The sequence below is a fragment of the Rousettus aegyptiacus genome, unplaced genomic scaffold (assembly GCF_014176215.1).
Source record: "Rousettus aegyptiacus isolate mRouAeg1 unplaced genomic scaffold, mRouAeg1.p scaffold_m13_p_6, whole genome shotgun sequence".
Classification (NCBI taxonomy): domain Eukaryota; kingdom Metazoa; phylum Chordata; class Mammalia; order Chiroptera; family Pteropodidae; genus Rousettus; species Rousettus aegyptiacus.
The window spans coordinates 95,454,506-95,467,724 of NW_023416309.1; the positions used below are offsets into that span (position 1 = coordinate 95,454,506).

Consider the following 13,219-nt stretch of genomic DNA (forward strand, 5'->3'; position numbering starts at 1 on the left):
ATTTGGGCTTAACTGCGTGAGAGCACTCTGCGGTAGACAGACTCTGAGGCAGAGCCCTCCAAGGGAGAAACTGGGCTTCAGAGGTCCACTTAAAGATAGGAGAATATTCACCTGCTGGGTCCCTGCCCTCAGCTGTCCATGCTCCCTCTGCCTTTGCTGAGGTATCCAAGAAGCTAAGCTGTTACAGGTGGTGTAGTGGCCTTGCTTTGTTAGGACCAATGTCTCTCAAATTCCAAAGTCTACCTCCCCACTGTCCTAACTGGCCATACTGTCCTAACTGGCCATCTTGCATGGATAAAGATGAATCTCAGGCCCTCTAACAATAGGATGGGGACTGAGTTGATCTTTCCTTTTTCCGTCAGTAGAGATGGTACGTGCAGGGTTAACTGATGCTTTCATAGTGGTTTGAATTGGGAAAATGGTTGAAGAGTTTGCTTGAGTGCAGAGATGATTCTTAATGGTCCTTGATTCCCACCTTGTGTGACTTGTAGTAAATGTCTTAGGAAAGTTGACAGAATGTTAAATATAAAGAGGGGAGAGAACGTGCAGCGTGGCTACAAATATTTTTCCATGTGCAGAGCAAGTAGGCAGAGATGGAACTGGCCTAAAACATTAGCCTCATTAACATTGTCCTCTCTGAAATTAAAAAAACATTAGTAGACAGAGTAAACATGGATTTCCTTATCTATTTAACTCATTTATTTATTGGTGTGAGTTAACTATGAGTCACTTTGTCCTTCTATGTTTACTGAAATTGTGGCTGTCCATTTGAGTACAAACTTCCAGACAGCAGAGACCACATCTGTTCAATTTGTTTTATCTTGTGTCCAGCAAAATGCTGCAATACAGTGCCATGGACAAGTCCTGGTTAAACCTTGAAGACCTGAGTTTTAGTTTAACTATGTGACCCTTACAATCCAGACCTCATTTTTATTCAGTTAAACACACACACACACACACACACACACACACACACAATGGGAACAACATTTTCTGCCCTTCTTACCTCCCAGGGTTGAGGGAAGGATTAAATGAGGTAATGCAGAAGGAAGGTTTGTAGGAATTGTCGCATAAATTTTTTTTAATTATGAAATTCATTTTGATGATAAAGATACAAGAGTAATCAAAATCCAAACTCTGAAATACTTCAAACTGAGATGCTGATGTACAGAGACCACAGCTGTAGGGAGCGAGGGACCAAATGATGGTCCCAGGCCACACTACAGCTAAAATAAGGCTTGAGACCTCAGTGACACTGGCTGCCCTCATCTCTAGCCCCAAGGCAAAACAGCTGCAGTCACATAGCTGGCCTCTTAGCGCATCCTCTCTTTTTCTTCTAGGGTATCCTGGCATTTCTTTGTAACCGGAGGTGGTGGGAGGTGAGGCAGCACAGAGTTAAGGTGCCCATGGCCCATGTCCTTGAAGACAGGCCATATACACATGTGTGCATGAATGCAGGTAGGCATCCAAGCCCCATGACAGAAAAGCCAGAAGTCCAGCTTTCTGAGCTGTCTCTAAAAACTGTTACTTAGAGATATGAGAAAAAAGTGAATTAAAAAAAGGAAGTCCTGAACAGCTTTATTCCTTCCGTAAAAGGGACAGTTTCCTGTAAGAAGGGCTTAGAGATGAGAATTGAATAGTAATTCTGAGGAAAGGAATGGAATTACAAGGTATTAATGAATACAGCTTTCTAGAGTAGAATCCTAGGTATCAGATCTGGAAGACTCTAAGAGCCATATAATCCCCTCTTTTTACAAAGCTTAAAGGGTTAAATGATTGAGCAAAATTCACAGCATTAAAGTATGAGGGCCTATGGCACCATGACCAGGGCTCTGGCTCCAAGTCTGGTGCAGTAGCATGTTAGATAGTTAATGGGTGGGCAGGGTGGCACAGCCACTGCTCCTACTGGTGGTGAGAATTGCAGTTAACTAGGGGTACCTCTCTGGAAATTTGGGGAACAAGGAAATACAGTTAACAGGGAGCTTGTCCAGCTCACCTTACAGAAACCAGATAGCTCTGCTGCTATTTAAGGCTTGAAGGTTTTCAGAACTCTCACAGTGTACAGAACTCTTTACTGAAAGTTTTTAATTAAAAAAGAATGGGTTCTGCTGGTTTCTGCTCACTGCTTTAATGAAAGCGTTAGTGAAGAACTCTATCCAAGGCCAGGAAACCAGGATAATGGAAGCCCGATTGTCCAACAATGCTAGGCGTAGGTGCTAACTATTGCCTGCTATGATTGCTAAGTTGCAGTGCCAGCGGCTGAAGAAGGGAGGCATTGAAACTAGTAGTCTGAGAGTAAATGCCCTCTTCTTGTGACATGCTGAATGATGAAACTGGTTGGCAGTCCCCTTCTTTTGGTAGATTTGTTAAGGGGAGGAGTTAAGGGAGAGGCAGCAGAACTGAGATCTTCTTGCTAGCCCTGAGGCCTGAGGCCTTCCAAAGTACCAGTCACCAAGGCTTCAGATACACAGGGGTCCTAGAGAGAGAAAGAAGGAAAAAAAAGTATTGAATAAAGGACATTCAGACATAGAACTGAATATGCGAATTATTCTACATCACATGCCAAAGGTATCTGTTTTTACTATACAGAAATATAAAGTTGTTTTTTCAGAATGGGCCTGTCAAATCCTCTGAAAGAGCAGCATACTAGAAGTCACAAACCTGGGTCTTGTTCTGGGTCCACTATTTCCTGGGCTGGGTGACTTTGGCTGAGCTATTAAACATTCCTTGGCCTGAATTTCCTTCATTGGGAATAATACCTGTCCTGCCTGCCTCACAGGGTTGCTGGAAGATCTGTTGAGATAATGGACCTAACCTCCCTGAAAAACCCATAAAATACTCCTCAAATGGAAGGTAAGAATATTACTATTCTAATTACTAGAAGCCTTTCAGATGGTTGGACTGTGGGTGGAGAGTCATAGAGACTTGAAGGTCACCTCTTTTCTTTAGCTATCACACTGCACATCCCTCTTCCAAGTAGGATAGCCCTGACAGGAAGAGGGTGGGGAAGAGATCAAGTGTCCTAGAAGGTAAAGCTAGACAACTCAGTCAGGCATTATGGGCTCACCAGCTCCCATGGATACCAAGTTCTTTCTTGTGTTGGATCTAAGACTTTCCTCCTACTACTCACACTTATCTTCTCGTGTCCTGCCTGAAGATTTTCTCTACTTGCCGAAACATGATATCATTTTTAGTGTTTATCCATTATTGAAGCACATGACCCAAAGTTGCCAAATTACCATCCCTGGATCTGGAGTCCAAGTGTGATAAAACCAGGTGTCTGTTTTTCAAAGGGACTAAAGAGAGAGTAATCCCTTGAACCCCTTTATTTATAAAGTTTCGGTCTCTTCCTTAACCTGTCCCAGGCTCAGCTTATTTTGCATCTTATGAGAATTTTGTGTGTGGGGGTAGGGGTGGGGGTGGGGGTGGGGGGCTGTTTTGGAGAGAAGTAGCTTCATCTGTATTAAAAATGTGTAAAGAGGTCAGCCTTAATTCAGGATCATTTGTTAAGTGTGCTTTTAATAATGGAAAGAGGATAAAGTTGCAATTAGGATAAGATTTGGAAAACATCAGGGAAGTTTGGTTTATGGTGAGAAAAAATCATCTAGGTCTTCCAAGTTGCTATCTTAGGTCTTCTCCACCCTAGGCATTTACCTTGCCTCGTTTATTTTGCCTCTCTGTACTTCAAGCACTTTCAATTATGGACACCCTCTCTTGGCTCTGAACTTGAATAAATGCTACCTTCTTAGCCCATAATACCATTAATTATATTAATGATTAATAGCTAATTAGTCATAATGCTGTAATACAATGGAGGCTTCCTTTCTTGCAGCAGCTCTATGTCTCAAGCGCAGACACATCCCCTTCCCTATTCTTGGCCACAGAAAAAGCGCAGCTCTCAATGTTTTCCGACTACTCTGAAAGTCTGTTTCTCCAGTTTTTACTAGCTGTCTTATTCATCTGGCCAATGTTCACCACTGCTTATATTCTGCCCCCTTTATTTCTGTCCTCTGTCACTCACATTGCCCTCCGGTAACAAGGAGGCCACAGTCAAGATTTTTTTTTTTATCTTATTTCATCAACCAAATGTTCTTTTACTTTTAAATCTTACTTGGGCCCACTTTTTTACTTTGGTCCCTTCTTCACTTTACCTTTGCCTAATCATAACCCGCCTCCTATTTCGTGGAGTCCCATATCCCCTGCCCAAAACACCCTCCTACTCTCCGTTTTGGCTTCCTTTCAGCAACCACGCCCCCAGACCCAGGCAGAGCGGTGCGCACGCGCAGTCCACGCCTTTACCTGGGCGCTCGGGAGTGGGCGGAGTGGGAGAGGGCGGGGGTGGAGCGGGAGTCGGCAGTTATCTGGGCGGCGGAGCGCTCACAATGTGGCAGGAGGGAGAAAAGGTGCACTAGGGCCGGCCCCGAGGGCTGCGCATGCGCGCCGCCGCACCCAGCCGCCGGGATGCCAGGGGGGCGGGCGGAGGGAGGTGTCGGGATCCCTGTTGGGCGGGGGGGCCGGCGAGGGAAGGGGCCGTGGGTGCGCGCGCGCGCGCGCGCTCTCGCCGCCGCTCTCCCTCCCTCCCTGCCCCCTTCTCTGCACACACATCCACACGCGCACACCCCCTCCCCTGCCTCCCTCCCCGCGCGCCGCCCGCCCCGCCGGCCCCGCTCGCCCTCGCGCGCTCGGAAGAGAGTCGCGAGACGTCGGAGCGGCGGCCACGTAGCGCTGCGGTGGCGGCGGCGGCGGTGGCGGCGGCCGAGGCCGGGTCTGCGGAGCGGCCCTGAGAACAGACGTTGGGCGGGGGGGAGGGGCCGCCCGGCCGGCGGTTGTTACTCGAGCGCCGCGGCTACAGGCCCCCCGCCGCAGGATGGACCGCCGAGGCAGCGGTCGGGGCGGCGGAGGCGGAGGCGGCCGGCCCGGGTGAGTAGGGGCCCCTGCCCCCCACGCACACCCCACAGTCGTGGCTGCGCCCCTTGCAGCTGCCCGCCTGGCCGGCCGGGGCTCTGGGCACCCGGTTAACCCTTCGCCGAGGCAGCTGCGTGCACTAGGCCGGAGCAGCCCCCATCCGGCTGGGAGGCCCGGGGCGCTGCGCTCCTCTGGCCCCGCGCTTGGGCCGGGGGCTCCGACTTCTGCTCCTTCGCCCCCTCCCTCCTGTACCCGGGCCAGGCTCCAGTTTTGCATTGAGTCTGCTTGCCCCGAAGCCCGAGTGAAGGCTGGGGTTGCACGGGTTAGCAGGCCGAGGGTAGGTTTGCACCGGTCCTCCCGCGAGCATTCTGCCCTGCAGCTGGTGGCTTGCACCCACTGCCTCGCATGCCCTGCGGTTGCGCCCAAACCTCTAACCCCCGGGAGTATTGTGCCGCCCGAGATAAAATGCATCTAGTGTACAGCCTCCTAACACTCACCCCAGAGGGTAATGCAAACCTCCCTCCACCCCCACCTCCTCCTCCCCTCCAATCAGGCTTACTTAAGATTCTTAGATGGGAGTCTAGGGTACTAGCACCCTCTTTACACCAGCACACAACATATTCATTGTCGAAGGATGTCTTCTATAGAAATAATAAATGCCCCTGCCTCATCCTCGAAGTCTGTCTTCACGATTTAAGATCTCATATGCCCTTTTTTGAAGAAGGCCAGTCTTTGATCACGTCTAATACATCCCTCCCCCACAACACACAAACACACATTCTGATTGCCGAGCAGCCCCTGTCATTGGGATCCATTGTCAGGAATGGCTTGTGCCAATCAAAGGAATGCATTTTGCCTTTGGAGAAGGGTGCTTTACACAATCATGTTCTCAGGATGTTCCAGCGTAAGTCTGTCTTTGACCCCAGATTGTCCCCATGTTCACGCATCATAATTATAGTGTCTCCCTTATGCATCTCCCGTGGACCCTCAGTAATACCTGAGTGATGTTTTTTCTCAGTTAATTAGATACATAGGATCTGTGGGAATTTGTTTTGTTGTAATGTTTAACACCTGTCGTCAGGGCAGAATAGGGTAATTTTGGGAGAAGAATGTCTGTGTATTTTTTTCCAGGAATGGCCAGACTTGTATTGTTCTGAGAATGGCAACTAGCATATGCTTTGTTGACAACATGTGTATGTTTTGGGAATGAAGAGCTGCTGTGGCTGGCGTGTGTGTGTGTGTGTGTGTGTGTGTGTGTGCACGCCCGTGCTGAATGCAGGTGATGTTCCCATGTACAGCTGATTTGACAGTGGTGAGTTGCACTGTGATCCTGAGACCTGACAGGCAGGTTGGTTGGTTGTATCAGGACTGTGCACATGTATTCAAGTAGATACTACTGTTAGTATAATGTTGTTTAAAATGTTCACTGCTGAGATTCAGTGAACCTGGAAATGTCTACTTCAATAGTTCTTAACCTTTGTTTGGGGTCATTGAAGCCTTTAGGGCCTCCTCAGTGAAATAGACACACATAATTTTGCATGTAATTACAATGATCTTGAAGCTGGTTCTGGGACCTCAGGTTAAGATCTGTATTATGCAAAAGTGAAAGGAACTTGAGTTTTGTGTTTTGCTTTTTTTTTCCTTGAGGATTTGGTCCTAGGCAATAATCAACAAAGTAGATTATATATGTATTTTTGTGTTTTGTTATTTACTTACAGTGAGTTAGATTTTTGTATCATTTCCCTGTTTTCCTGTGGAAAAGGAGATGTATATGAGAGTTTCAGAAAAGTTAAAACTGGAGTCAAAATAATTTATCTAAATTTGACCAGTTGAATAGAGTATGTTCCTTGCACTATATTTTAAAGGTACCAAATTTCAACAGCAAAGTCAGTGGTTTGTTTTATGATGCTTATCATGAATCTTTCTTTATGTGTTGGTTGCAGTTGATTTGATGATCTCTTAAAAGAAGGTTTTAGCATTCCCATGGTAGAACACCTACTCTGTGAAGATTTTTTCAGCTTTATTAAATACAATTTTATGGCTTTATTCAGGGTGATGTCATCAGAGTCATCCATTTTTAAATTTTATTTTAATGGAAGGCTTTTAATTATAGTTAGAGAGTTTAGTCTTCGTGTTTAAAATTTAGAACTAGGGATGAACATTACACCATTCTATCAATAAGTAGGGGATAACTATCAGCTACTATTGTATAAATCTCTCTGCACTGAGACTTTGACTTTTGATTATTTTTCAATCAAGAGACATTTCCCAGCTCGTTACAGTGTTTTGATGGGTAGTGATATTAAAGAAGAGCGCGCGCGCGCGTGCGTACACACACGCCCCAACCAAACAAAACAAACAGAAAAATAAAGAAGCACAGCCCCCAGCTCTCCAGGAGCTTAACAATTCTGACAATTTTTTTTCATGTAATCCTTTGAGATTTCCATATTTTTTGCATTTGGAGGGGTTCTGAGAGGTTAAGGAATTTATGGTATTAACAGCTTTTTGGAATGCAAGGGAACCTTGGAATCTTGGAATCTTCCATGCACCTGAAGAATAGCATTTATTCTAATAATTATGGAGTATATCCTAAGAAGTTTGAAAACATGCTGAGATTGCATATATTGTATTTTTTATTATCTAATAAACATGCTTGAAGTGGTTTATATTACAGGTTGCATTTTTTGTTCATGTCATACCTGAAGTTTTACTGTCGGAAATTATTTGCCTATCCTAAATCCAGACCATTTCAAAGTTGCAAATAGGTCACTTTTCTTTGTCAGCATAGTATAGTGACAGATCATTAAAATCTCAGGACAGGGTGCTTCCTTGGCTTTTAATGTTGCAGAACCTCTTCTAACCAGTCACTTGCCTAGTTAAACACCCATACTCCACAGAGCAGCTGATCATATAACATATGGCTGTGAGAAGAGCATTCTCTCTGCCAGATTCAGAGCTTGGAAGCTGGAAAACAATTGCACAGCAGTGAACACTTAGGAATAGTGGTGCCAGCAACTCACTCATTAATACAAACAGCTTGCTCGAGTTTCTTCAACACTCTTCTTCAGACACCCTTCCCTTAGGAGGTTTCAGATCAGCAGTTCCTACTCAAGGGAAGCAGCACCTACTTTCTGCAACTGTGGCCTCAAGATCTGATTCTTGCCACCCAGAGCTGTTTCCATTACTGCTCTAAGTATGGGAAGTAATCTCGTAGTGTGGTAAGAAAATACTTTTCAAGTCTGTAGAAAAAATGTATTTAGTAATGCTACTGATGTTATTTTGTTTTTGCATGTCTGAAGCCTATTGAAGGAGTGAACTGTAAAAGTGAACTGTCAAAAAAAAAACTCTTTTCTCAAGGGTTTTAGATAATTTCACCAAAAATGTGAAGAAGATACTCTTGAGTTTCATTTCCCTTGTAAAAAGCCGGTTGAGAGACAGCCAACAACAACAACAAAAAACCTGTGGATCTCTTGCCTTTGGAACTAGTTATCCTAAAGGAGGTGACTGCATTTCCTTGCTAGGAATTCTTGGGTCTTGTGCTACAGTGTTAGATATATTTTTCTCAGCTATTGTCATCCTTTCTGACAGCGCTTGAATTTACTTTGATAGAGGTGAACTGGTATTGCAGTTAGTGACTGACTTTAGCTGAAGGAGGATCAGGGAGATGCTTCTTTGGAACCAGGCAGAACCTTAGGTTTGAATTCCAGCTCCGCCATATATTGGCTTTATGGAATTGGGCAAGTCACCCTGACCTTTCTGGCCTCAATTTCCTTATCAGCAGAATGGGATTTTATATGAGAATTAGAGATAATATATACAAGCTTCTAGCACAGTTCCTGGCACATACTAAAGACTCATTAAATGGTAGGACATGGGTGATGGGGAGTGTAACTGCAGATCTTTTTGGCTTATAAGGTTTAAAAGTCTGGCACTGCAGTCTGCATACTTTCATTTCTGCAGATTTGAGATGAAAAAATTGCAAATATTTGTCTTGGAGCATACCTTAGTCTTGCAGGTGCAATGTGGAACTTTGATTTGTTGCTCCCTGGCTGGCTGAACTTGGTAGAGACAATAAAATTTAGCTCAGAATTCTACAGTTACCTACAGGCTGTGCTTGTTTTAAGCCTATTCAGAGCTTATGTGGTGAAAGGGGTGTTTTAGGACATTAACATATCTCAGTGAGTTCTGTGTCCAGAATTGAATCACGTGTAAAGCTTTGTGTAAATTTGCATGGTTAATGCAAGCCATAAAGCGCTTGGTCAGTGAAAACATCAGATGCTTATTTTAGTTAATCTGTTTGTTTATATAGCCGTTATCTTTGATTTTTGCAAATACTTATGAGCATTTTCTCTTAAGGAGTTCCCCTTGCTCTTCTGAGGTTTTGCTGATAAATCTTACTAGAGCTATAGGTTTGAGTGCCGTAGGCATTTTTACTTTGGTAGGAAAAGGAAAGAAAGGTAAGGAAGGTCCCTTTACCTGTCAGATTTTATCAGCTGTCCACTTTAGGCCTATATCTACAGATTGTGTGTGTAGTTCCTAGCCTTGTTTTTAGCCAGAAGGCAGTTTTATGGTAAACTATGACATCATCTTTTTCTTTTTTAACAGTTTAAGAGATGATTGCTTTGAAAAGTAGATTCGAGGGCATGGTTAGACTTTTATCCAGTGCATAGAGCTTTTAAAATAAGACTTCTTGTGTTCTATAGAACTAAAATATTCTGTCATTTTTGCAGGATATCATTGTGTTAAGGCTGTGAGCCTACAAAGGTTACTTAGAGACTTTTTAGATAAGATAGACAAGCTTCAGTAATACATCAGGAATTACCTCAAGGGACTCTTCTAATCCTTATTTTCTTTTATTATTGAGCCACGTATATGGGCTTGCCCATCAGTAGACTCAGTCATTGGATTGCTGATAAAGGATTGGCAAGTAATGGTTTTAGCCTCACTATAGATTTTGTAGAACACTTGAAAAAACTTAATCCTGGCCAGGGAGTTTAATAATAGCAACACTTATGTTATGTGACTAACTAAACAAATAAAATTTAGATGATTGAGTTACATATTTTTTTACGCAACTGTAATACATTGTGGAAGTAAACTTTTTCTTGGGGTTTGCCATTTTTTTTTTTAACTATCATTTTTTTCTTGTTTACTAGAGTCAACTAGTAGCTAGTTGCTTTTGTCAGTTTCTTGATAAACCAATCATTGCTTGGTGAGAAGGAATCCTTGGAAGAAAACCGAAATGGAAATGATGCAAAGAATGACAATATAGCCTAAATTTTTTGTCTTTACTATGTATGTGGCATCAGAGGGTTGACCCTTAGCTGGATTTCACAAAGATATACAGTGCTGGGTGATTCCTTTTGTCTTTAAAGCTAGCGAAGAATATAATCTTTAACACATTTCTACTTTTCAGCTTTGAAATTTTGATGCAGTTTTGGGGATTCAATGGAGCATAACTTCTTAATTATACTGCATGACTTACAAAATGAGTTTTATAACTAGGCCTTATGAATTGTTTTCACCCTTTTTAATATACCATTTTAATATATCAGTGACCTGTGAACATTAAAACACTTGGCAAAATGTGGGGGTTTTTAGTTCTGAAGTGGTAGCAAGGATAGTGTTGGTGACCTGAATTATATGGATAAATCTGTAATATTTCCCCATTTCCTCTTAAGACTATGACCCAGATGCCCAGGGATGTTTCCTGTATTAACGTACCATTAGAGCTGGAGTTTGAAGTTACCTTGCCTGTAAGGTCCTCTTGGTAGAAAGCCCTACTGTTTCCTTTTTTCTTTCCTCTTCCCTTTTCTTCCTTTCTTAGCATTCAGATTCATTTAAATTAACTCAGCCAAATTTGGAAAAAGCTAAATATCCATCAGTATATAATTAGTTAAATAGGGTATATTCATGAAATAGAACAAATTTTATATAACTACAAAAAGGAATGAGGAAACTTTACATTTTTGCTGTGGAAAATCTCTAAGCTATATTGTTAATGAAAATAACTGGCATATAACAAACAGTGCATAGAATCTGTTACCGTTTATATAAAAATTTGGGTGAGAGAGTGATTATATTTGGGGATATTCCTACATATCAGAAACTAATAATCAGTTTAATTAGAAACTAATAATATTGGTTGTCAGTAGGGGGAGTGAACCGAATGACTGAGGAAACTCGGTTGGAGGGAGATTCTTCACTGTATTATTTTTTTTTTAAGTAAAATTTTTATTGAAGTAGATAATAACAGAAAAGTAGGGAAATCATAGGTGTACACAGAAAAATCACAGAATCTTTTCTGTGTAATCAGATTACACAGGTAAATATTAAGATACTTGGTGGAGCAAAATAATTTCAAACCATTTTATTTTTACATTCTCAAAGACCTGGCTTGAATTTTAAGAATATTAAGGGGATTCCCAAGCCAAACTAACAGAAAACCCCATATTTTATCCATAAAGAGGGGTTGAGTATAATGAAAAGTGTCTTAAAAATAATTACAACTCTTGAAAGATGTTTTTTTAACTGCTAAATATTTATTTCACTATCTCATTTCATACTATTGAAATCACAGTCCTTCCTGAATTGCCAGTATCAAAGATATTTTTACTTAATGTAATTTTTATAACTGCCGTATGTTTAAACTCTTTGGAAACCCACAGCTTTAAGCAAATAGCAACATGAAAAACTTAAATTTAGCTAACCTTGTTTTGAATATTTAGAAATTTGGTAGACTATCAACCAGTTAGTTGGTGATAGGTAATTGTATATATGTACCCCACTGCACTTTACTAACTGCTGAAGTATCATCGTTTATTAAAAACTGTATATTTGATCAAATTTTTTGCTTTAATTACAGTAATACCATTTCCCCCTGTTTTTTGGCCAAACATGGAAATAATGATAAAGGTATAAACCTGTAAAGCAGTGGTTTTCATCCAAGAGCAGTTTTGCCTCCGGGCAACATCTGGCAGTGCCTGAACTCACATTCGATTGTTGGGGCAAGGTATGCTTTTGGCATCTAGTGCATAGAGGCCAGGTATGCTGCTAAATATCCTACAGCACACAGGACAGCCCCCCACAACGAAGAATTATCTGGTCTCAAATACCAACTGTGCTGAGGTTGAGAAACCTTCTGTAACACACCGAGTTTCTAAACTGATGCTACTAGGCAGGTAGCAATTTTAGCACTGGTTTTGTTAGATTTTGCATATGAAACAAATTTAGTTTATCTAGTCTAGGGAAGAAATAAACCAGGTAATTTTCTAAATAGTAATAGGGTTTTAAATGTGAAGACCGATTTTAGTATAAGTTTTAGTGGACTAGTCATCTTTTTTTTTAATAGGCTATCGTCTCCTAGTAGGTAAGGCCAGATTATCTTGGAATAGAGCTGTTACCTAAAAAGTTATTCACAAAGAGAAAAAGTCTTTATATATATTACACAGGTGTAATTTTTTCAAAAGCAGATATATTTTTACTTTTATGATCCTAAGATTTATCTTGCCCTGTTCTAAAAGAAAATATTTGGCTGTTCGACATAAAATATATTTAAAACTTTTATAATATGATAACTTAAAAATATATTGCTAAGTGAGAAAATGTTTAAAATTGGAAAATACATGCATAGTAGAAAAATGATCTAATTTTATTTTTTATTTTTTTAAATGATCTAATTTTAAATGGTAATTTCTTCCTGTTAGGTGTGGTAAAGAATATATATACTTCTGCATCGATTCTAACTTGTCAGGTATCATAACAAGATATAAAAGATAGTTTGTTATGTTTTCTGGTCTCTCCTCAACCTTTTCGTCACCTCAAATTGTAAGTTAGGTGTTTTCTTTTCCTAAAAGATGACTTATGTCTCTCTAAGGCCAAGTGGTGCACTGAGAGCAAAAGACATGTCCAGAGAGGCCAACTGTTGTAGGGTTGGATTGTTCTAAACCTAGAACTGTTGTTCAGTTAATTTCCTACAGCACTATTTCTCACACTTTTTGACCATGATCCACAGTAAGCAGTGCGTGTGCGTCCACATGTATTCACTTGCGCTCATACCCCTGCCAACATCTGAAACGAGAGCTTCATGAAACGGTACTTACCCTTATTATCCGTGAGGCAGTCTGTTATTTTTCATTCTATTCTATTTCATTTTAAAAAATTTGAGTTGGATTAGGCAGCTCGAAAATCACTAACCCGTATAGTGCTATTAACAAAAAAAAGTATTTTCTCGAGGTAAATGTTAAGCAAATGCTTACTACATTAAATGGGGATAGGCAGGAGTGATAAAATGTATGCTTAGAAGTATGAGTTT

General features: G+C 41.5%; 1 protein-coding gene across 3 annotated transcripts in view; it reads left to right on the forward strand.

Annotated features, from left to right (window-relative positions):
• The first annotated feature begins 4,660 nt into the window (after positions 1 to 4,660).
• Positions 4,661 to 13,219, forward strand: part of ZNF652 (zinc finger protein 652) — a 52,990-nt gene continuing 44,431 nt past the window's right edge. For 2 of the 3 annotated variants that reach the window (XM_016158487.2, XM_036222399.1), the window contains exon 1: positions 4,661 to 4,920. The gene's annotated coding sequence lies outside the window, so the exon portion shown is untranslated. The remainder of the gene's footprint in view (positions 4,921 to 13,219) is intronic. The other variant, XM_016158489.2, reaches the window with a different exon arrangement.